This window comes from Arabidopsis thaliana, chromosome 2, assembly GCF_000001735.4.
Source record: "Arabidopsis thaliana chromosome 2, partial sequence".
Classification (NCBI taxonomy): Eukaryota; Viridiplantae; Streptophyta; class Magnoliopsida; order Brassicales; family Brassicaceae; genus Arabidopsis; species Arabidopsis thaliana.
Window position 1 is genome coordinate 4,690,983 of NC_003071.7, and position 23,811 is coordinate 4,714,793.

Consider the following 23,811-nt stretch of genomic DNA (forward strand, 5'->3'; position numbering starts at 1 on the left):
ATTATCATGTCTGAGTAATCACCTTGTTGGGTTTAGGGAGTCTCAATAGAGATTTACATGGATTAGTAGATCGAAAACGCCTTAGGATTATTCTTAGAGTTCTTCATCTTGATTATTCTTATTGCTAGTTTTAGATTGATCACCTAGAACTTGACATTAGATAATAAGTATGCCCGCCATAGGTACTTGTTATTAGAACTATCAAAGATGAACCTAGGCATTTAAGAAATAACATGTAGACTCATAGAAGGGCTATGGTTTAGATACTAGTACTACAAGAAAAACAGTTATTATTAGCGTACGGAAAACGCTATCAATTAATACGATAGCTGTTTAAGAAACGCTCTATCATCAGCCGCGATAAAAGGTCAGACACATAATATAGTGGTTTTAATGTCTGCTATGGTTTGATTTACATTAATAGCGTTTATTTAGGGTCTATTAAAACATATACAATAGCATTTGTCTGATGCTATTAATTCGTATATAACAGCATTTTGTAATTGCATTAATATATTTTAAGATTGCGTTGGCTAAATGTTATTTTTCTTTAGTTATTATAAAATTTGTAATTTGTTTTGAAATTTATCACTGTTTTGATTCAAACTGAAAACAAATATTATTAGAAAACAATATCTCAAACAAACTTCACCTCAAAGAAAACAACATCTTAACAATATCTTAGAACAATATTTCCACGTTCTTAAACACATCTTAATTTCAGCAAACAACACATCTCAAAGCTAACAACAATATCACATAAATCTAAGTCTATCATTTGGCCAAGCGACTGTAGTTCCCAAAGCATCACCAACAAAATGAACCTCTGAATTTGGTCTCCACACTTTCGCACTTCCGATCTTTAAAACTTGTACCCATACCTTGCTAGCATCAGGTCCTAAAGGGACGAAATGTACCTTATCTTCCGGATTAGTTGAACATATTCTGCCTTCTGCAACGATTTCTCCAGAGCCATTGCAATCTAACAACAAGCGCTTTCTTTGGTCATTTGACTTTGTGGTTTTGGCCATGCTGCAACTTGCACTCTGCCACTCACAACTTGCACTTTAAAAGGATGTTCAACAAAAACAATAACAAAAATATTTAACCATTACGGGAACAGAAGTGTTACCGCAGGTGATGATTCTTTAGGTGATAGGGTAGATGGGTTACTATACCCTATCCTCTGAATAGGCCATGGGATAAGCTCATGAAGTGCATCACCCATCAATATCATTTCACTAGTAGGTCTCCACAAATAAGCATCTTTATGAAAAATCTTGTCAACTTTAACGAGTGCAGCATTGGGACCTAGAGGAATATTGTTGGCAAGCAGTTCTTTTGGATCAGATGAAATCAAATGGCCCTCAGCAACTATTAGATCCTCCACATTCCAATCAAAGATGAGGATTCTATCAGGTGGTGCCTATGTCATGAATAAGTTATCTCTTTAGAATAAGATCAAGCATAAAATTCAACTTAGTTAATAATAAGATAAAAAAAATGATTACCGATGACCCAGCAGTGTGATTCTCAGTTGGAGAGTTCACAGCATTGTCCACAATGATTTTATTAGATGGCCATGGAATTTTAGTGCCCATAGCATTTCCAAGTGAGAAAATTGTTGCTGTTGGCCTCCAGACTGGTGCATCTTCTTTTGATACAAAGTTGACAATAACAACGGCTGCATTTTTAAGCGGAATGCGACCAATCTTGTATGTTCGTTCAGCCGAGCAAAACTCTCCTTCCCCGACAATGATATCTTCATTTGAACACCAATCCAGTAGTTGACATCTAGTTACAACTTTGCTTGTCTCCGATATAGAAACATCATCAGACTATTCTCACAAGAAGACAAAGAATTAGTAATAACATACAAATTAGCTTGCTCAATCAATCACATGAGTGAAAATTAACTAACCTTATTTCCTTTAGCTAAGCCACACACTTCATTTTGCAAATCATTTATCCTGTTGATCAATATCGCTTGTTGTGCTTCAAGCTTTTGTACATGAGCGTCTCTAGCTTGAAGGAACGCTCGCTTGGTAGCAGTAACCCCTCTGCCCATTCCTCTCACTCTTCCTTACTTGCCTTTTCCTAACACTTGACTTACAGCATCGTTGCTAATGCTAATAGTATCTGAAGATGCCATTTCACTATCAATATATTTGATTTGTTCCTGATACAGTTATTTCAAAACAATTAGAATAACATAGATAATCTAATCAAAGCGATTCTACATTATTTGTTCTTGATGATCCCATTTCACTTACAATAGTATCTGCAAATTCATGTCTAACAGGTCGCCCATCTGAATGAGTATGTCTTGCTACCCATATTTTACTCCTAGTCACTTTACTAAGCTCAGAACTCTTGATCCTCTACAAGCAGCAAACATTGTTTAATATTTGAAATAACCAAATATAAATTGTAAATCACACGTACCATCTCATGACCAAGTCTCATCATTCCTTTTCTGCTGGTGGTGTGTAGAATTTGTGATATGTCTATAATTTGCATGATTTAGGCATTCATTCTTCACCACTTTGTCATTGTTTCATCCACATTTCATCTCATTAGGAGTCGTTTTAATGTGTTTTACATACTTAGGACGATTTTGCATTAGGATTGCATGTGCACGGCATATTTGGTTATTTTCAGGTACTTTGGATGCTTTTGGAGTTCAAACAGAGGAAAAACAGAACCTGAAGTCAGAATGCCCAATGACGCCTTCAGCAAAAGTACTCTATCGCAGCCTCGGAGCCCTACCAGGGCAAATCACTCTATCGCAACCTCGGAGAAGCAAGCAGCTCAGTTTCACTCAATCGCGAAGCCGGAGGAATCACCCCATCAGAACCACTCGATCACCACTCGATCACCAGGAAGCCTATCTGCTCATTCTGCACTCAACCAGACAAGCTGAGAACAAAGAAGAGAAGAGAAGCCGAAGAAACCACTCGATCACCACCTTATGACATCCACTCGATCGCACTCGATCACAGGGTCGCTGGACCATTCAATCTCGACTTCACTGCATCTCACTCGATCGCAAGACGGAGCCCCTGAAGCCCAGTTTGATCAATGACAAACTCGATCACTAGGAAGCTCATTTCTGCCGGTCAGATGCCAATGACATATTCGGTCGCAGGATCATGACGTGAAGATTCGCTATATATTTAGTTTCATTATTTGTTTCATTTCTCGCTTATATAAACTGCCTCTTAGGGTTTTCCCTAGAGCATCCGATATTATTCGCTATTATCCATTATTATCTCGCTTTTACATTTTCGCAACTTTGATAGCCGCAGTGTTTCTCCTGCGACTTTGTAGTTTCGCTTCCATTCCCTGGTCGTTTCAAGAAAGTTCTGGTTGCAAAATACAGAGCCCTCCTATAAAAACACATAAAGGATATCCCTTTAGTGGACTGTCTCGCGTTAATACCTGACGAGCACAAGTACGTGAAAGACCTGATTACAGAAAGGATCAAAGAAGTCCAAGGAATGGTGGTGTTAAGTCATGAGTGCAGTGCAATCACTCAGAAGAAGATTGTTCAAGAAAAGTTGGAAGATCCAGGATCTTTTACTCTACCATGCTCTATTAGGCAATTGACTTTCAACAATTGTCTATGTGATCTAGGAGCCTCAGTCAGCTTAATGCCACTCTCTGTTGTAAAGAAGCTGGGATTCGTTCAAAACAAGCCTTGTGATCTAACCTTGATTCTTGCTGATAGGACTTCAAAGAGACCTTTTGGCCTTTTAGAGGATGTGCCAGTAATGATTAATAGAGTAGAGGCGCCTACTGATTTTGTTGTGCTTGAGATGGATGAAGAATCTAAGGATCCTCTGATCTTAGGAAGACCTTTCTTGGCTTCAGTTGGAGCAGTAATAGATGTTAAGCAAGGAAAAATTAATCTTAATCTGGGAGAGGATGTCAAAATGAAGTTTGACATCAGGGACGCTATGAAGAAGCCAACAATAGAAGGACAAACCTTCTTAGTTGAGGAAATGGATCAGCTAGGTAATGAACTGCTAGAGGAGATTGTTGACAGAGATCACCTTCAAACTACTTTAACCAAAAGTAGTGAAGCTGGATTTCTCTCCAGTGAGACCTTGAGCTATGAGATGTCATTAGACTCACACAACGAAGTACCAGGATCAGAGATCTTTAAGGTGTCATTGCGTTAGAAACAGAGGATGTTACATTGGACGAGGAAGGCTCAACTGATACTCGACTAGTGTCAAGCGTGAGGGCATCAAATGATTGGTTAGAACTCAAGGAGAGGTCAAAATGGCACGACAGAGCTATAAGAGAGCTAACACACACTGTGAAAGAGCCGAAGGATCAAGTCAAAGAGCTCCATGGGAAAGCCAACCAAGCTCCACTCGACATCAAGGACGTCCCAAATGATGAAGTTATTCCTATGGTTAGAAAAGAAGGATGTGAATTCACATCAAAACAGTCTAGAAAAGACGACTATCCAGATGATGAAAAAGGAGCTTACCAAGAAAGGGTCATTGAGTACTCAATTACAGACTTGTCACGAGAGCATGCTGAATTTGATGTTGTATCTACTAAGGAAGGAGAGGAGACGTCAATTCTACTCTATCACCCTCCTTTAGCCTAATGAGTGTGAGGAGTCAAGCTAGAGACTTAAAACAAGCTCACTTGGGAGGAAGTCTCATGCCTATCCTTGTATATAGTTTTTATTTTTGTTACTTTTGATTTGTTTTGGTTTTGTTTTTGATTCTCAGGAAATGAATAACAGCTGGGGCAACAACAGGGATGCAACCGAGTGTTCAAATAAAACATTTCAAATTTTGGATGAATTACTCTATCGCAAGACGAGAGTAAAAGCTCGAGAGTGCGATCTAGTGGTTTTGGGACAACATCTTTCTCAACGACACCACTCGATCGCAACATGGCAATGGTGTAATCAAGTGGTCTCCTAGTGGAATTCCCAAACCACTCAATCACAAGGAGAAGTGAAAACGCCCGACATGACTTCAATGACAACCCGCCTGAAGACATGTCATCCAGCCACCATGACATTGCTCCGCCAAGGCAATTCACCTATAAACATAGGGACCCCACCGTTCCGCAAGTTCCCCGTCTCATGAGCCAATGGAAAACAAGAGGAGGAAGAGTGCTAGAACTGTACATTCATCAAGCAAAGGCCGGATAATGTCGGGCTGGAGAACACATGAGTGTCATGCTCTACAACCTGCTCGGGTTGCGATCGAGCTTAATGACGAGGAGATGGCGGAGCCACATCAAGAACCGGCCATGCCTGCGGAGTACACTCAAGCGAATATGGATGGCTACATCTCCAGGCCATTCTACTGAGGTAAAACACCAAAACCCTTTGTAAATACCGCTTTTGTTTTTGTTTCTGTGTTTATCTTGAATTCTTTCACAAATTTTGATTACACAAGGGACTGTGTAATTTAAGTTTGGGGGAGGGTTCAAGACGTATTTGACTTATTTTTTTGTGAATATCATTTCAGTCTGCATATCATCTAAGTCATAGAAAAAAACAAAAAAATTTGAAATTTTTTGAAAATGAATTCCACAAAAACAGAGTGATCATTTAGTTGCATTACATTTAGAATCGAGTCTAGAGTGTTTCATATACGATTGTTGCATATGCATAGGGGAGAATGAGGAAATAGCCTTGTAAGCATGATGATTCACTAAAATGAGTTATTAGTTCTCTAAGGCATTTGAATGACTTTGAAGTAAAACCGCACCATGTTCTATAGAAACCACTCGATGCATGTCATGACACCTTTCCCTGTCAATTTGAACTTGAATCTGACTTATAATTATCATGTTTGCATCGTTTTTGAACTCGTGGATAGAATACATATCTGGATTTTCTTTCACTTATTCACCACTCTTGTTAATCCAAGTAGCTGCTTCTATTATTGGAGTAGTTTCCCCACCCTTAACCAGCCCTTCTTTCAAGCCATGTTATTTTGTGAGAGCATGAGGCCTTTTTTCAGGATTGAGCTTGGTAGAACGTGTTAGGTTGGAGCCGACAAGAGTAGTATCTCATGTGGTTCCAATCCGCGTTTTCGGACTTGGTAGGAGTAGGTGGGAACTTATTTGGGGATTGAGATTGAGTGTGAAAAGGAAAAAAAAAAAAAAAAATGGGTTAGAGTCTTTAGGAGAAGGAAGCTGAAAATTATATTGTGGTCTAGTGAATGTTTGGGAAGCCTAGAATTGTTAAGATATGCTCTAAAAAAAATAGATGGCAACAAAAACAGAAAAATAAAAAAAAAATGATAAGAGCCATAAGAGTTTAAGAAAAACCCAATTCACTAGACTAGACTCATAGAGTTTAAGAAAAGCGTCTCCTTAAGAACAAGAGCCAAAGAAAAGAAAAGGAAACATTGATCCAAGAAAAAAATCGAAACATGCCTTTAGTGCAAAAGGGTAGACTTAGGATCATCATTGGGTTTAGAGATAGGACCATCTACTTGTTATTCACGGTTTATGTCATTGGGTAGATAGGGTGCTATTCTTGTATGCATAGGTTGGCACTTACCTTTAGCATTCTTCTAAAGCTCAGTCCTTTTTCATTGAGAGTCCCCTGCTATTAAAATCTGAACCACTAAAAAGGGACCATCTTTGTCTCATAACCTGTCATTAGCCAAATGAGTTCACTAGCGATGCATATCTTGATTCATGTTTTTGAACTTAATGAATGTTAAAGGGATTGGTTGATCTTGACGCATTGTGCATTTGAGTGTAGGTTTGGATCATAACAGAGCATGGCTAAAGTTTTTAAGTAGAAGTTGATCACCTCGCATCTTAGAACTGTTAGCTGGTACATTGATCTTAATTGTCATATCTCATGCTTTGGTTCTGAATCCCCAACTTCAAACCTCTCCTTCCGCTTATGTCTTCTTGTTTGCTTGAGGGCAAGCAAAGACTAAGTTTGGGGGAGTTGATATGTCTATAATTTGCATGATTTAGGCATTCATTCTTCACCATTTTGTCATTGTTTCATCCACATTTCATCTCATTAGGAGTCGTTTTAGTGTGTTTTACATACTTAGGACGATTTTGCATTAGGATTGCATGTGCATGGCATATTTGGTTGTTTTCAGGTACTTTGGATGCTTTTGGAGTTCAAACAGAGGAAAAACAGAACCTGAAGTCAGAATGCCCAATGACGCCTTCAGCAAAAGTACTCTATTGCAGCCTCGAAGCCCTGCCAGGGCAAATCACTCTATCGCAACCTCGGAGAAGCAAGCAGCTCAGTTTCACTCAATCGCGAAGCCGGAGGAATCACCCCATCAGAACCACTCGATCACCACTCGATCACCAGGAAGCCTATCTGCTCATTATGCACTCAACCAGACAAGCTGAGAACAAAGAAGAGAAGAGAAGCCGAAGAAACCACTCGATCACCACCTCATGACATCCACTCGATCGCACTCGATCACAGGGTCGCTGGACCATTCAATCTCGAATTCACTGCATCTCACTCGATCGCAAGACGGAGCCCCTGAAGCCCAGTTTGATCAATAACATACTCGATCACTAGGAAGCTTATTTCTGCCCGTCAGATGCCAATGACATATTCGGTCGCAGGATCATGACGTGAAGATTTGCTATATATTTAGTTTCCTTATTTGTTTCATTTCTCGCTTATATAAACTGCCTCTTAGGGTTTTCCCTAGGGCATCCGTTATTATCCGCTATTATCCATTATTATCTCGCTTTTACATTTTCGCAACTTTGATAGCCGCAGTGTTTCTCCTGCGACTTTGTAGTTTCGCTTTCAAGTATTTGATATTCAGTTTTCGTTTAAGTCTTTCGTCATTTCTGTTATCATGTTTTCAGTTGTTGCTTTGTTATTGTCTTTGATTATGTCTGAGTAGTGAACTGTATTTCTGAGGATGTGATAGAATAGTTGTGGTTTACTTGGTCGTTTTAGGTGGTTGAGTTTAGAGTTCTAGAATCCCTTCTGGATTAGTTGCGCTTATTGCTTATTTCACTAGCTAATGTGGAGTATGAGTCCAGACGTCCAGCGCTCAGAAGGCATTTAATGGGCGTTGGATCCTATTAATTCCAGAGATATCTGACTCTACCCCAAGGGATTAGCTGTAGAGAGGGTATTAACTTTAACATGTTGATTCGGTAATGCCTGCTTAGTTAGAGATCGCTAAAGGGATTTAGGTCAGTGTCTAGCTTTGCTTGAGGATTTCTATCACGAGAGTGAATTAATCTGTTGTTGAACTTGTTGTCTAGGGATAGCTTCTGTGAAGTTTTGTCAACCGCCTGAATAGATTAAGTAGACCACACTATTCGATTACCACATCCTTAGGAATCGTTTATCCATTTGCCTGTTATCATTTCTGCTTTGTCATTCACTTGCCTGCTATTGCCATTTCTGCTTTTAGTTTCATTTCATTTCTGTTATTGCATATTAGGACTGTTAGAACCAACCAACTTTCTGCTTGGCTTGACTTAGAGTTTTCTGATCATATCTCATCTGTTTGCATCACACCGGATTGGATTGACATCCTAAAATACTACAACGACAAGATAGTGTTTTAGGATTAATTGAGTAAAATCCTACTATCAATTTGTGCCTTCCTCAGTTCTCTAAACTTGTCACTTTTAGCCTACAGAATGCAATCCTATTTATCAGTGCGTTAAAAAAAATCAGAAAGACACATGACTATAGAACAAAATCTAAACCTATACAACCTTAAATTATGCGCTAGTCTTATTCTTCATCCAATTTTTCCATGCTGCAACAGATTGGATGTTCTTTGGTTTCAAACTTTGTAATTGTGTCTTGCCCATCTTTCGTACTTTAGTTAAAAGCTTGGACTTGGAAGACCGCCACAAACAATCCATGTGCTTAAACACAGAATCTTTTTGCTATCCATCATTTAAATTGAACCTTGCCTGTAATATTTTTCAAATGCAAACATTACTTTATAATAACTTAAGATGGAATACTCTATAAACAAAAGATGAAGTACCTTAATCTCCTCCCAAAGTCTGTCTTTGGTTTGATCATCAAGTTTCCTCCAATCATCTAGGAGTACAGGTACATGCTCCCTGACTAGAGGACCAAGAAACGATGAAAGTGTTACAGACCCTTTCCCAACAGGTTCACCTAAAGCAGTGAATTCAACATCAACTTTATCATCATGGTGTTTTGCAACTCCACGCATCTTTGTTGGTCTTCTGATTTTCCTTGATTTGACATTTGCTTCTTGTGTTTCATCTGCTACAGTTGATGGCTGGATAGTTTATTGATCGACATTTTCCCCTGGAATATGATTAGTACTGTCTTCTTCAGCTTGCTCTAATGTCACAGGGCTAATTCCTTGTTTCCTTTTACTGCGCATGTTGTTGCTTGCATCTACTGTAGGGAGCCTTGTCGTACACCTGAAACAAAACTCTGTATATTATTCAAAGCTTTATCAGACAGAATAACTTGCCTACCCTTTAACTTGTTGCAAAACTCTATCACTCCATTACTATAACTCCTTCACAATCATTTCTAACATAAAAACTCTCATCATCAGAAGATTGGTTCCCTAAATCTTCTACTTCAGGAACAGAATAAGGTGCAACAAACTCCTCTTTTGTTTCTAACTCGTGATACCCTCTAGGAGGTGCCCTCATAACTACAGACTAAGCTGATGAATCATCTTCTTTAGAGTAGAAAACCTGTTTCGCTTGTGATGCCAAAATATATGGATCTTCTCTATACCCAGATTGGTTAACATTCACATTCACTAGTGTAAAACCTTCATCTTCTCTTACACCATTTCCTTTGTTGGCCCACTTACACTTGAATATTGGAACCTGAAACATATGATAATCCAACAAGATTATCTCTTGGATAACTCCATAGAACACAACCATGCTTGCGATATGCCTAGTATCTCTGGCACTAGATCTACACATGCTGAAAGCTTCATATGTGACGCCACTGTTTTGAGTCTTACGCATTACATCCTCAGTGTGAAAGCGGTGCCCATTAATGACATATCCTTTATAGGACTGAGCTATATGCCTTGGTCCATGAGCCAACTATCTCAACTTAGTTGAATGCTCGTGGGAATTACTAGGTATCTAATGACACATCAGTAAAAAATACCAAGTTAGACTTATGCATTTCTAACTAAGTTAGTATCTGATTCAATACATAGAAAAATAGAATTATCAATAACCTTGTTCTTTTATCCACAATGAGAATCTGGCTGTGTGAAATTTCCACAGAAGAGTCTCATTTTTTCCACATCGGATATCATTAGCTTGCAATTCTTCCATATGCATCCTAACAATCAAAAGATATCAAGTTAATTTCATATACTTCACAATCGATTTAGTAAAAGTTCTCAAAGGTGAACTTACTCTACATATGGATTCATCACTGCCATGTTCATTAAAACATATCGATGGGCTATCTCTCGTTCTTTATCAGTAAGAATAACTTGCCTACCTTTTTGCAATGGTCTGCCTTCAAGAATGGTTGCAGATAACTCAACATCTTCATTTCGGTTTACATTCTCTTGAACTGGTACAGAATTCTGTAAGAACTCTAAGCAGAATGCAATACATTCACCTGCCATATATCCTTCAGCCATACACGCTTCTGGTCTTGCATAGTTCTTTACATATGACTTAAGCGTTTTCATGTACCTATTGGTCAAGTTTGCAATCTGTTAGACCACTGCAAGAGTATCTAAATTGATGAATTATTAAAAGTTATCAGAATTTAAAAATAGAGTACCTTTCAAAGGGGTACATCCATCTGAAATGGACCGGTCCACCCAAACGTGTCTCCCTTGCTAGATGTAAGGGTAGATGAAACATTATATCAAAAAGAGATGGAGGAAAATATCTCTCTAGTTCGCACAGTGTCTCTACACACTCATCCTCTAATGATATTAGCTTCTCAGGGTCAAGAACTCCTACCACAATCTTCTAAAGAAACTGCACAATCTAGTCACTACAAGCCTAGGTCCACTTGGAAGCAAGCCTCGCAAAGCAAATGGTAGGAGGTTTTGCAGAAGCACATGGTGATCGTGATATTTTAATCCATCTATTATGGGAGGATCAACGAACACAGAGTTTGCAAGATTTGCACAATAACCATCAGGTCCTTTGAACAAACTCAGCCTCTTGCAAAATCTCTTTTTCTCTTCTTTTGACAGCCAACAAGTAGCTAGAGGTAAGTAAGATTTCTTCCCTTTCATCTGAATGTGTAAGTTCCCTCGGATCCCCATATCTTCCAAATCTTTTCTGGCCTTTAATCCATATTTTGACTTAGGAGATTGCATCAAAATAGACAATATAGCATCAGAGACATTCTTCTCCACATGCATAACGTCAATGTTGTGCCTAACCGGCATATCCTGATACACAAGTTAGACGACTAAGTTAGAAATCTAGTTACAAATATAATTAAAACTGGAGTTATGATATAGATAATTTATACATTACACATACCTTCCAATAAGCTAACTCGAAGAGAATGGACTTTTTCTTCCACCTCCAAGTACCATTGTCTTCATCATTATCATCATCTGAAATCACCTCATCGTCACAGACAATTGTTCTTTTTTGTTTGCTGTTTTTCCCTAAAGGTTTCCCAAACTCATTTCTGAAGTCCTTAAGTAACTCATATATTTCAACTCCACTTTGAATTCTGCTAGCAAACCCTTCTTCTAATGTGTTGTCAAAACATTTCTTTCTTCTTCCATACGGATGCACAGGCCTCAGCCTCTTTCTATTGCCTAAATACACATGTTTTCGACTAAATTTCAACCACCTAAAATGTTAGATATGACTTGAATTGGATTGGGCCCTTAACTTTAGGCCCAATCAGTTTAGGGTTAATTAGGGTTTCTTTTGTATAAGTACTCTTCTTAACCTAACCTCCATGTATTCTGATTTCTGTAATTCTCCAGTAATAAAATCTGTCTCTTTGCCCGTGGATGTAGCCATCAGAAAGTGTTGGTGAACCACGTTAAATCTGTGTCGTCGTGTTCTTTACGTTTTTGTTATCTTGCTCACATCTGTTATAACATAAAAGGTGTATCTTTTCCACACACAACACACGCTTGTTTCCCTTTCACTTTACACCCAGCTAATGTCCCCAAAGCTGGATAATCAGTGATACTCCACAGCAACATTGCCTTCAGTGTAAAATTCTCTTTTAGAAATGAGTCATAAACGATAATACCTTCATTCCACAGATCATTAAGATCATCTATCAAAGGTGCTAGATAGACGTCAATATTGTTGCTTGGTGCAGTTGGCCCCAGAATCAATAACGTCAACATTATATTCTCTGACTTCATACACTTTGTTGGCTCCATGTTGTAGTTGACCAATAGAACTGGTGATGTGCTATACTTGATATTCTGGATCAAGAATGGATTCATTCCATTTGTTGAAAGTCCGAGGCGCAGGTTTCTTGGATCAGAGGAGAACTCTGGCCATTTGTTATTCACAGTGGCCCAAGTTATTGAGTCAACCGAATGACGCATTCTTCCATCCGAACTAGCATTGTCTGAATGCCAACGCACCTCTTCAGCTATCCTTTTGGATCTAAACATCCGCCTAAATCTGTCTTTGATTGGAAAGTATCTAAGTACTTTAGCTGGGATCCCTTTCTTTTCCTCACTACTATGTTTATCCCTTTCCCATCTTGAAACACTACACCGTGGACAGCTTTCCATGTCCTTGTATTCCTTCCGGTAAAGAATGTAGTCATTCTTACAAGCATGAATCATATCATATCCAAAACCAAACATCTTCAAGAAACTCTTCATCTCATTTGTTGATCTCGGGAGAACATTATCCGTTGGAAGCATGGAATTTTGTGCAGTTTGAGATCCATGCAAAATTCGTGTCAGAGCACAAGGTTTCCTTTTCTGCGTTTCGTGCGATTTTCGGGTTGAAAAAAGTTTGTGTAGATCTGTGTAGAAGAAGGTTCGTGCAAAATCCATGTAGAAGAAGTATTGTGCAGAATCAGGTTCTAGGAATTCCGCGTTTGTAATCTGTGAGAAGATGTCTGCGATAAATGTGAAGATCGACAAGATTTCTGGGAGAAGCAGTTTCAGTTTCAGGTCCAAGGTAGGGCATCTGGTCTAGTGGACATCTGGCTCGGTGGGTGTTTTGGTCCAGTGGACCTTCAGGCCTATGATAGGCAGCAAATCCATGTTGAGCATCTGGCCCGTGTTAGATAGATGGCCCTTGTTGGGCATCTTGTCTGTATTGGATATCTGGCCCTTATGGGGCATCTGGTTTGTCTCGGACATGTGGTATATGTTGGGCATCTGGCCTGATATGTATCAGGCACCTGAATCAATTACAGATGATCAAGCTTGTGATCAGGCAGGTAGTGGCAGCAATGGACTAGGAAAAAGAAAGAAGAACGTAAACATAAAGCTGTTTTCTATGGGTCCCAAGTCAGGTGATAACTGTAATTACTGGAAATACTATTGTTTTTGAGAAACAATATGATTTTGTTGTTGTAACAGAAGATGACACTAACTCTGAAGAGGATTTTGCTCTATTTAACGATGGAAACACACATATGTCTAATGTGTGGGTTCTTGATATTGGAGTGTCTAACCATATGTGTCCAAGGAGAGAGTGGTTCTCAATATATACAGAAGTAGAAGACGGTTGCGTGAAGATTGCACACAATTTTATAAGCTATGTTGTTGGAATCAGCTTAATAAAGATCAGGACACATGATGGTAGCCTCTACACATTGAACGATGTCAGACATGTTCCGTTAGTGGAGAATAATTTGATATCAGTGAGTCTATTTGATAGCAGAGGTTTCAAATTTTCTGTTGGAGGCAGAATTCAGAAAGTCTGTGAAGGGTCTGATGTGAATATGGAGGGTGTCAAACGTGGTACCTTGTACATCATACAAGGGTTTACAGTGATAGGTTTAAGAAACAGTGCATCTGAAGAGTTTTACAAGAATAGGAGTGAGCTTGGTCATATGAGTGAAAGAGGGGTACAAATTCTGTGTGGCCAGAAAAGGCTGCAGATATACAATGGTCTGAAAAGTTATTCATCAGAGTTCATGATGTTATGTAAGGAAAAAGAGGTTTCTCGACATCACACAGTCAGAGATACACCAGAACAGGATTGTGTAGCTGAATAGGTGAATCAGACATTGTTGGAGAGAGCAGGGTGTATGCTTTCAAGTGCTGGTTTGGAAAGAAGATTTTGGGCTGCAACAGCCATAGATAGTGATAGTTTTGACAAACAGGTGGAGCTAAAAGTTGATCAACAAGAGGATTTGAAGCAGCAACACGAAGAAAATCTAGAACTATACATAGAAGTTTGTCTGACAGAACCTACCCAAACAGAATCTACACCATCAGAGAGTATACCATACAATATCGTTCTAAACCGTACGAGGAGGATAGATGTTCGACCACCTCTGAGATACGGTTTAGAAGATACAACTGAGTATGCATTACAGTTTGGAGAAGAGGTGGATACTAACGTGTCATCTAGTCATCACAAGCGGTTAGTCGCCAAGGAGGGTGATCTGACTGCTGAAGGGACATCAGGCCTCTGAGAGGCATCAAGCTCCAGGTGGAGCAGCAGGTCCCTCAAGGGATGTCAGGCCTCTGAGAGGCATCAGGCTCCTGACGGAGCAGCAGGTCCCTAAAGGGACGTCAGGCATCAGGCTTTTGCCGGAGCAGCAGGTCCCTCGAGGGACGTCAAGCCTCTTAGAGGCATCAGGCTCCTGACAAAGCAGCAGGTCCCTTGAGCGACAACAGGCCTCTGAGAGGTATTAAACCCCTGATGGGGTAGCAGGTCTCAAGCGAGACATCAGTCTTTTTTAAAAGAGGCATAAGACCCCTGATGGTGGAGACATTTCCGTACAAGACATCAGGTCTCTAAAAGTGAATCTGGCTCTTTATTGAGCATCTTTCCCATTGGAGCATTCTAGCCTGTGAACAGGCATGTGGCTCAGGATGGAGAAATCTGGCTTGTGACAAAGAATCTGGTCTCCAAAAGACATTATGGCTGTTTGAGAAGCAGCAGACTCCTGACTGGAGCAATCTGGCCTTTGAGAGGCATTCTGGTTGCTGAAGCAAAAGGCTCATGAATGGAGCAAGAAGCAGCACGCTCTTCATATATGGAGCTGAAAAGCAACTCTGCAGGCAACTGTGCCGCTGTCAACAACAGAAGCAGAGTACATGGCTTTGACAGACGTTCCTAAAGAGGGTATTTGGCTGAAAGGATTGGTCAGTGATACGGGTTTGCATTAAGATTAGGCTACAGTGTACTGTGACAGTTTGAGTGCGATTTGTTTAGCCAAGGATCAGGTCCATCATGAGAGGACCAAGCATATTGATGTGAGATATCATTTTCTGAGAAATGAGAAGAGGATTCAAGTGAAGAAGGTAGTGACTGCTGATAACCCTACAGATATGTTCACTAAGCCGGTTTCCTCAGAACAAGTTTAAACATTGTTTAGACTTGCTGAATATCTCAAGCTGTTAATCGCCCTGAAGGGCGAACAGGCCCCTGATGGGGTGCTAGGTCCGTGGAGGGACATCTGGCCTCTGAAGAGGCATTCGGCTCTCGATAGAGCATCCGATTCGGTAGAGCATCTGGCTCAACAGAGCATCTAGCTCTACAACGCCTCTAGCTTCTGATGAAGCGTTTGGCTTGTCAGAGTAACAGACATCTGTCTCAATGGAGTATATGGCTTCTGGAGAAGGATCTGGATCAATAGAGCATTCGGCCTCTATAGAAGCATCTGGCTCTGTTGAGCATCCGGTTTCTGCAGAAGCATCTGGCTCAGTGGAGCATCCGACTTCTGAAGAAGCATCTGGCCTCTGACGAGGCATCATGCTCTAGGTGGAGCAGTTTGGCTCGATAGAGCATCTGGCTTCTGAAGAAGCATCTGGCCTCTAACGAGTCATAAGGCTCCAAGTGGAGCCAACAAAGTGTTAATTAGGGTTTCTTTTGTATAAGTACTATTCTTAACCTAACCTCCATGTATTCTGATTTCTGTAATTCTCCAGTAATAAAATCTGTCTCTTTGCCCGTGGATGTAGCCAACAAAAAGTGTTGGTGAACCACGTTAAATCAGTGTCGTGTTCTTTATATTTTTGTTATCTTGCTCACATCTGTTATAACATAAAAGGTGTATCTTTTCCACACACAACACACGCTTGTTTCCCTTTCACTTTATACCCAACTAATGTCCCCAAAGCTGGATAATCAGTGATACTCCACAGCAACATTACCTTCAGTGTAAAATTCTCTTTTAGAAATGAGTCATAAACGATAATACCTTCATTCCACAGATCATTAAGATCATCTATCAAAGGTGCTAGATAGACGTCAATATTGTTGCTTGGTGCAGTTGGCCCTGGAATCAATAAAGTCAACATTATATTCTCTGACTTCATACACTTTGTTGGCTCCATGTTGTAGTTGACCAATAGAACTGGCGATGTGCTATACTTGGTATTCTCGATCGAGAATAACTTCATTCCATATGTTGAAAGTCCGAGGCGGAGGTTTCTTGGATCAGAGGAGAACTCTGGCCATTTGTTATTCACAGTGGCCCAAGTTATTGAGTCAACCGGATGACGCATTCTTCCATCTGAACTAGCATTGTCTGAATGCCAACGCACCTCTTCAGCTATCCTTTTGGATCTAAATATCCTCCTAAATCTGTCTTTGATTGAAAAGTATCTAAGTACTTTAGCTGGGATCCCTTTCTTTTCCTCACCACTATGTTTATCCCTTTCCCATCTTGAAACACTACACCGTGGACAGCTTTCCATGTCCTTGTATTCCTTTCGGTAAAGAATGTAGTCATTCTTACAAGCATGAATCATATCATATCCAAAACCAAACATCTTCAAGATACTCTTCATCTCATTTGTTGACCTCGGGAGAACATTATCCGTTGGAAGCATGGAAGCCACTATTGTCAATAACTGATCAAAATAATTCTCCGACATCCCACTCTTAACTTTAATTCTGTAAAGCCCCATAAGCGCAGACACCTTGGTGAAGTTGAGACAGCCAGAATATAGTGGAGTTTCAGCATCTTCTAGTTTTTCCTAAACTCATATTCTTCTTTACTATCAATCTCATCTCTTGAATCTTCACTGTGGCTATGGGTCTGTGCATTGCTTTCACTATCAAAGAAAGCTGTTCTAATCAAATCATAAACTTCAAAAACAGAGTTCAGATTCTCAGATGGCTTATCAGGCCTTACATCCCCAAGTAAACTCCAACAAGCATTCCTCTTGTATTTCTAGTCCGTACCCCTAATCACTAGATGATCCAAAACTAGATCTACCGGTTGATGGCACAAATTGCGACAGTCTATGCAGGGACACAACATGGCACTAGGATTACCCAGTCTCATTGATGATGCATGTACAAAACTAGTTACCCCTCGCTGATATTCTACACTAGCCCTGTCAGTTGAAGAAATAACAAATAAATCCATACCCGTGTAATTTCACTTTCAATCTTACTCAACAAAATAAAGGAAATTAGCAATGAAAACCATACCTCGGAAGCCAAACCCAAGACTTTCCATGTTAAAATAACAAATCTTTCACCAAAGCTCCACAGCCAAGGATAAATATGTATGCAATGATAATAAATTCCAATGATCAGATAAACATATATACGTAAATCGTTTCACTCAATACTGATGCAGAGAAGAAGAAAGCACTCACCATCCAAAACGTTTTCCAAAAATCCAAAGAGTTCCCTGCAAAAATTAGGAAGAATCAATTAGACTTAAAAGAGAACAAACATTTTGACAGCAGACATCATAAGAGAATGTGATTTGAGAAGGCCTATAAGCATCAAAAGCAACAAAATCAAAACAAACATTTAACAGTTCTTCTTCAACAGCAAGTCATTAAGAAAATCTAAACACATATATGAACCCTAAATATTTATACCTTCTATCAATATTTATATCTATACAACTAGATCTACCAATTCAAGAGCACATATATGAACCCTTACATCTAGCTATTCAAGAGCGAAAATCAATTCGAGTTAACCAATATCTACCAATTCAAGAGCACATATATGAACCCTTACATCTAGCCAAAATCAATTCGAGTTAGAACCAAGAGCTAGAGCCACAATCAATTCGAGTTAGAACCAAGAGCTAGAACCATGCAAGAGCTAGAGCCAAACATCTAACCTTGAAATATACCCAAAACGAAAAATCCAGCAGCTAGAACGACAGATTAGGGTTGCATAATGAGAATGCGAGAAAGAAATTAAGATTTCGAAGGAGAAAGAAAGAGATTTCGAAGCAAGATTGAGGTTTGGAGAAATTGAGAAATTGATAATTGAGCAGCTAGAACGACAGATTAGAGAAATTGAGAAGCGAGAAAATTTATTTTATTAATTAATCTAAAAGAAAAAATATAATAAGAAGTGGGCAAATTTTATTTTACGCGCCCTCGACAATGCATAGCGTTTTATTTCTACCCTTGCTAATATAAAAGCCAAATTATCCCGCGTATCAAATTTTTCTTCCGCCTAATGTATTGATAACGTTTACAAATTAAACAAACGCTATATAAAATCTTGGGTACATATACAATAGCATAAACACTAAAAACGCTATCTTCTTATGCTATGAATAGTCGATATTCTTGTAGTGTAGGTGAACTAATCAAGCTTAATGATATAACCCGATTTTCACCGATTTTATCTATGTTTTAGGTATAGGATTTTAAGTCTTTATGTTATTTCTCGAGTCTTTTTAGTGTCTTTTCAGGTATTCTATGCAGTGGGACAACAATGGAGATAAGGAGACATTTTGGAGCAAAAGCTAAGGAAAAGGAAGGTAAGGACGATTTTGGCTCAGGAATCAGCGAGGAGTGTCGACCGACACACTCTTGCTAACGATCGACACCAGTTTCGGCCCAGCAAAAACCCTACACGCTTTCAAGTTTTCAGAAGCTCAAGTTTATCCAGAAGACTTCCCTATTTGCATTACTAGTCCCTGGACATTTTAAGGGTCTATATATATTGGTTTTAGACCTAAGTTTCGTTTATCAACTCTTTTATCAAGTTCTTGGCAAACCCTATTATAAGAGACATAAAGCTATTCATCCATTATTATTCAGAGTTTCATTAAGATCTATATACAGTGAAAAGATCCCTTCTTTCCCCTTCTCTATTTACTGTGTTTATGCTTGCTCACTTAATCATGTTGCTTGCTTCATCTAATATGTCTGAGTAGTCTGCTTGTTAGAAATAGGGTTTCTCATTAGGGATTTATATGGTTTAGTAGATTGCCCCCTTTGCTAGGTTATCTATAGATTTCTTCATCTTTAATTATGCCTAATGCTAGATCTAGAGTAATTAACTAGATCTTGAATCCAGACAATAGATATGCCCGCCATAGGTATCTGTAGTTGGATCTATTATTTGATGAGTCTTGTTTATAGGTATGTAATAAGAATCGGCCTATCTACTAAGATGAACAATTAAACTCATTAAGAATGCATATTTAGGTTGATAGTTTCTCGGCTTCTCCGGTTATTGGTAGCTATAGATATAGGGAGTTTCGCGGCATGCCCACCGTTATTCCATAATTAGAGTTTGAGTTTAAGAATGGTTCGATAACAACCTAGCTTTCATTAGATCTACAAACCAATAGTTTACTGAGAATACCTTGTTCCTAGCTCTTTACTAAATCGTTCACAACCAAATCAATCTATTGTCTTTTTATTTTGTTCTCTTTTATTTTCACTATTACCTTGCTAGCTTAATCCCAACATTTAACTCATTGTTTGAACAAAAGAACTCCCTGAATTCGATCCTAAAATACTGCAATTGATCTCTTATTTGAGAGAATAGTTCTAGGTAATTTGAACCATATCAAATTTGGCGCCGTTGCCGAAGTTCTTGGGAATCATCATTGAGTTTTGTTTAGAGATTTTGTTTAGTTTGTACTTCTATTTTGTTACTCACGCGTTTCTTGTTTTCTTCTTTTCTGTATTTCAGGTGTATGCCTAGGCAAACAAGGAGCACAAAACAGAAGGAGCTTATCAACTTGTCTGTTCTGGACTTGGGAAAACTTGAACGCACCAACCAAAAAATTCAGAAATTAGCAATGGCTGACAAAGTCATCAAAGCTGATGTAGAAGGAGTTTTGAGAGATGAGGATGGGCAGGCCTACAATGAGGCTGGTCAGAGATTGGATGATCATGGACTCATCATACCTGAGGACGCCAATGAGGATCAGGCTCGCCTCAATGCGCAATTAGCTGCTAGAGACGCAGCAGGGCTCGGTGTCGAGCGACACCAACTAGGTGTCGATCGACACCATCGGGAGCAGCACGCGGATGCAATCGGTGTCAAACGACACAACAGAGGTGTGGAACCACGTCGTACTCTTGGAGATTTCAACAGGCCAGACCTGTTCTATGGTAATCGATCATCGATTGTACCCCCACCATTCCAAAGGAACGATTATGAGCTGAAGCCTGGCTACTTTGCTTTAGTTGGCCAGCATCCATTCCATGGCTTATCTCATGAGCAGCCAAGGGATCATATTGAGCGATTTGAGGATTTTGTTTTGAGCATCAAGGCTAATGGAGTTTCAGAGGACTACCTACTGTGCAAACTCTTCCCTTATTCACTTGCTGGGGAAGCAGCTTCTTGGCTTAAACAACTTAAAGCAGGTTCGCTCAAGACTTGGAGAAGCATCAAGATAGCATTCTTGAACAATTTCTACGATGATGCTAAGTCTGAAGAGTTGAGAAACAAGCTGTCTACCTTCACACAAGGTCCAGTTGAAGCTTTCAAGGCTGTTTGGGTTCGTTTCAAGGAGTACCAACGAGATTGTCCACATCATGGTTTCAGTGAGGTACAACTTCTAGGTACCTTCTTCAGAGGAGTTGATTGGAGATACCAGATGGCTCTGGATGCAGCAAGCAACGGTAACTTCAATACACGTTACCCAGCTGATGCTACAGCCCTGATAGAGAACCTTGCTTGCAGCAACGGTACCAAGAATGCCGACTTTGAGAGGAAGAAGATTGCTGGAGCTATTTTAGGAAATCAGATGGTAGAGGTGAATGCTAAGCTGGATTCAGTTCATAACTTACTCACAGGGAAAAAGCATGTCCACTTTGTAGCTGAAGAAGAGACTATTGAGCCTGAGCCTGAGTCAGAGGAAGGAGTTTTCTACATAGATGGTCAGGGATACAGGAAGTTTGGGCAGCCACAAGGCAACTTCAGTGGCAACAGGTTTACAGGGAACCATGGTTCCTCCAACTACACTCCCAAGCCTGCTTTCCAGAAGACTTTTCCTCAAAGCAACTTTCAGAGGACTTATGGAAATTCAACTTACCAAGCCCCCCCCCCTCCCCCCTCATCAAAGACACGAATGGAATCAATGCTTGAGCAGATTCTGGAGAGCCAAACAAAGCTTGTTGTGGAGTTTAATTGCAAGTTTGATGCTGTCTACACAGATCTTAATGGGAAGATCGACAATCTGAGCTCTCACTTGAAGAAGCTAGATGTATAGGTAGCTCAAACTGCACAATCTATCAAGAGACAAGAGGGTTTTCTTCCTGGTAATCATGATGCTAACCCAAGGAAGAGCTGCAATGCCATCTTGATCAGAGAAGGAGATGATGTGTGGGAGGAATTGGACACTGAAGACAAGTTGGAGCTCGCAGTTGCAGAGATGGTGTCAACCAATACCCTCCTGTGTCGATCGACACCATATGGGACGCTTTCCTGCAATCATGCTGCCTAAGGCCAAGAAGGAGAAGGCACAGAGAGTAGACATAGCTGAGTACATCCGTACCATTACTCCTGGTCAGACCACTGAGAAGCTTCCAGATCCAGGTAGCTTTGTTCTTGATTGCTCTATCTCCACAAGCAGATTCCGCTGCTCTTTGTGTGATCTGGGATCAAGCATCAACCTCATGTCCAAGTTTGTTGCTGAGAGACTAGGCATGACTCACTACAGGCCTACTCGCATCACTCTTTTCTTCGCGGATCGTTCCAAGAGAATCCCTGAAGGAATCCTTGAAGATGTTCCTGTTAAGGTTGGTAACTCCATAATCCCTACTGGTTTCGTGGTCTTGGACTATGAGAAGGAACCCAAGGATCCTCTTATCCTTGGAAGAGCATTCCTAGCTACAGCTGGTGCTAGGTTTGATGTGAAGAGAGGAAGAATCTCTCTCAAGGTTTGTGATTCGGAGATGGAGTTTGGCATGGATGGTTCAGAGCTTACTAAGCCTATCAGTTGCATTGCTTCCAGTACAGACAGAACTCCCCAGACTGATCAGACTCCCACCACAGAGCCACACACAACGCTCCAACCCGTTAAGCTCGCCAATGAGATTTGCAGAGGAACGGTGTCGATCGACACCACTACCCCTGTCGATCGACACCCTCGAGTTTCACAGACAGAGGATTCTGCACATTCTCTTCAGCCCACATCAATTGAGGACCTATGTGATAAGTTCTCTTCTCTCTCTTCTCCTGTTTTATCTTTGATTAATTCTTTAGATTATTCGAAGACTGCTTCACTAGATAACAAGCCTAGAGTTCCTCGAAAGCTTGTTTCTCCTGTTGTTTTTGCAGGTGACGAGATGAGTGTCGATCGACACACCCCTGAGTGTCGGTCGACACACCCCTGAGTGTCGGTCGACACCTGAAGCTGCTCCAACCAGATCAGTTTACACACCGCCGTGGAAGGCGAGGAGGCACCAAAAATACTCCACCACCACTCCACCCACATCCCGAACTCTGCCAAGTCAAACTATTGACTCAAAACAAGCACTTAGTGGTAGGAAATCCACTGGTTTTATTTTTCTTTTCCCTTTCTTTTATTTTCTTTTATTTTTGATTTATTTTTCCCGCTTTCTCTGGATTTGAATGCCACTGGGGACAGTGTCGTTTAAGTCTGGGGGAGGTTCTTACTAATAATGCTTTTATTTATAAAAAAACGTTTTTTTTAGTCTAGTTAGGAAGCATGATCTATATTTTTCATGTTTATTGCCTGATTGATGAGTGCTCCAGGTTCGAGTCAATCCGACTATTGGAAAATCTAGATGGCAAACCAACAGACTTGAGGATATCCTAGTTTCCAACTCAACCACTAAGACTGGAGCTAATCTCACTGCTCTTCCTTTTACCTCTTCAAACGGTTAGTATTCATAGATCTTGACTCCTTGTTCATACCTGATATTGAGACTAGTGTGATAAAAAGAATATGTTCCTCTCCCATTATAAAAAAATAAAATAATAATAAATAATAATAATGAGAGATTGAGACGACTTTCAGATAGTGTATAGGGGTAGGAATGTTCCCTATGACCCCATTGTTATACATTATTTGGAATGATCAATTACAAAGGTTGGAAAAATGCCGAGGGTGTCGATCTAGTATGCGAGTTCTCTTTTGTTTACTCTCTAAAAAGAATAAATTTGGGGGAGAGAAAGAACACCGAAAAAGAAGAAAAAAATATATAAAGAATGGTCAATTTATCATAGTATAATACAGGAATGAGTCTAAAAGGATCTTGAATGTTGGCTTGTTTGATGAGACATCGATGAAAGCCTGGTGGGTATAGTTGTGGAATTTAGGCATGGAATCTAGAATGTTGAGTAAGCTTGTAGAGAAGTACATGTTGGTTAGGATTTGATTAGACTTGTTAGGCATATGGACTTAGTATGAATGATCATGGCAATAGGCTAGAGAATGTTGGGAGTTCCTTTGTTTTCAAAACCTCTTCCACATGTTCGGCTTTTATGTTT

At 39.9% G+C, this 23,811-nt stretch overlaps 6 pseudogenes across 6 annotated transcripts; 3 read left to right on the plus strand and 3 right to left on the minus strand.

Annotated features, from left to right (window-relative positions):
- Nucleotides 1-755: 755 nt before the first annotated feature.
- AT2G11690 lies at nt 756-2,068 on the minus strand (annotated as a pseudogene; the record flags this gene model as incomplete). The annotated part of the gene is made up of 1 exon: nt 756-2,068.
- Nucleotides 2,069-3,302: 1,234 nt separating this feature from the next.
- On the plus strand, nt 3,303-5,343 carry AT2G11700 (annotated as a pseudogene; the record flags this gene model as incomplete). Its single annotated transcript has 1 exon — nt 3,303-5,343.
- Nucleotides 5,344-8,189: 2,846 nt separating this feature from the next.
- On the minus strand, nt 8,190-12,992 carry AT2G11720 (annotated as a pseudogene; the record flags this gene model as incomplete). Its single annotated transcript has 1 exon — nt 8,190-12,992.
- A 310-nt stretch (nt 12,993-13,302) lies between these two features.
- AT2G11730 lies at nt 13,303-15,525 on the plus strand (annotated as a pseudogene; the record flags this gene model as incomplete). The annotated part of the gene is made up of 1 exon: nt 13,303-15,525.
- Nucleotides 15,526-15,918: 393 nt separating this feature from the next.
- Nucleotides 15,919-17,608, minus strand: AT2G11740 (annotated as a pseudogene; the record flags this gene model as incomplete). Its single annotated transcript has 1 exon — nt 15,919-17,608.
- Nucleotides 17,609-20,146: 2,538 nt separating this feature from the next.
- AT2G11750 lies at nt 20,147-22,897 on the plus strand (annotated as a pseudogene; the record flags this gene model as incomplete). Its single annotated transcript has 1 exon — nt 20,147-22,897.
- Between the last annotated feature and the right edge of the window lie 914 nt (nt 22,898-23,811).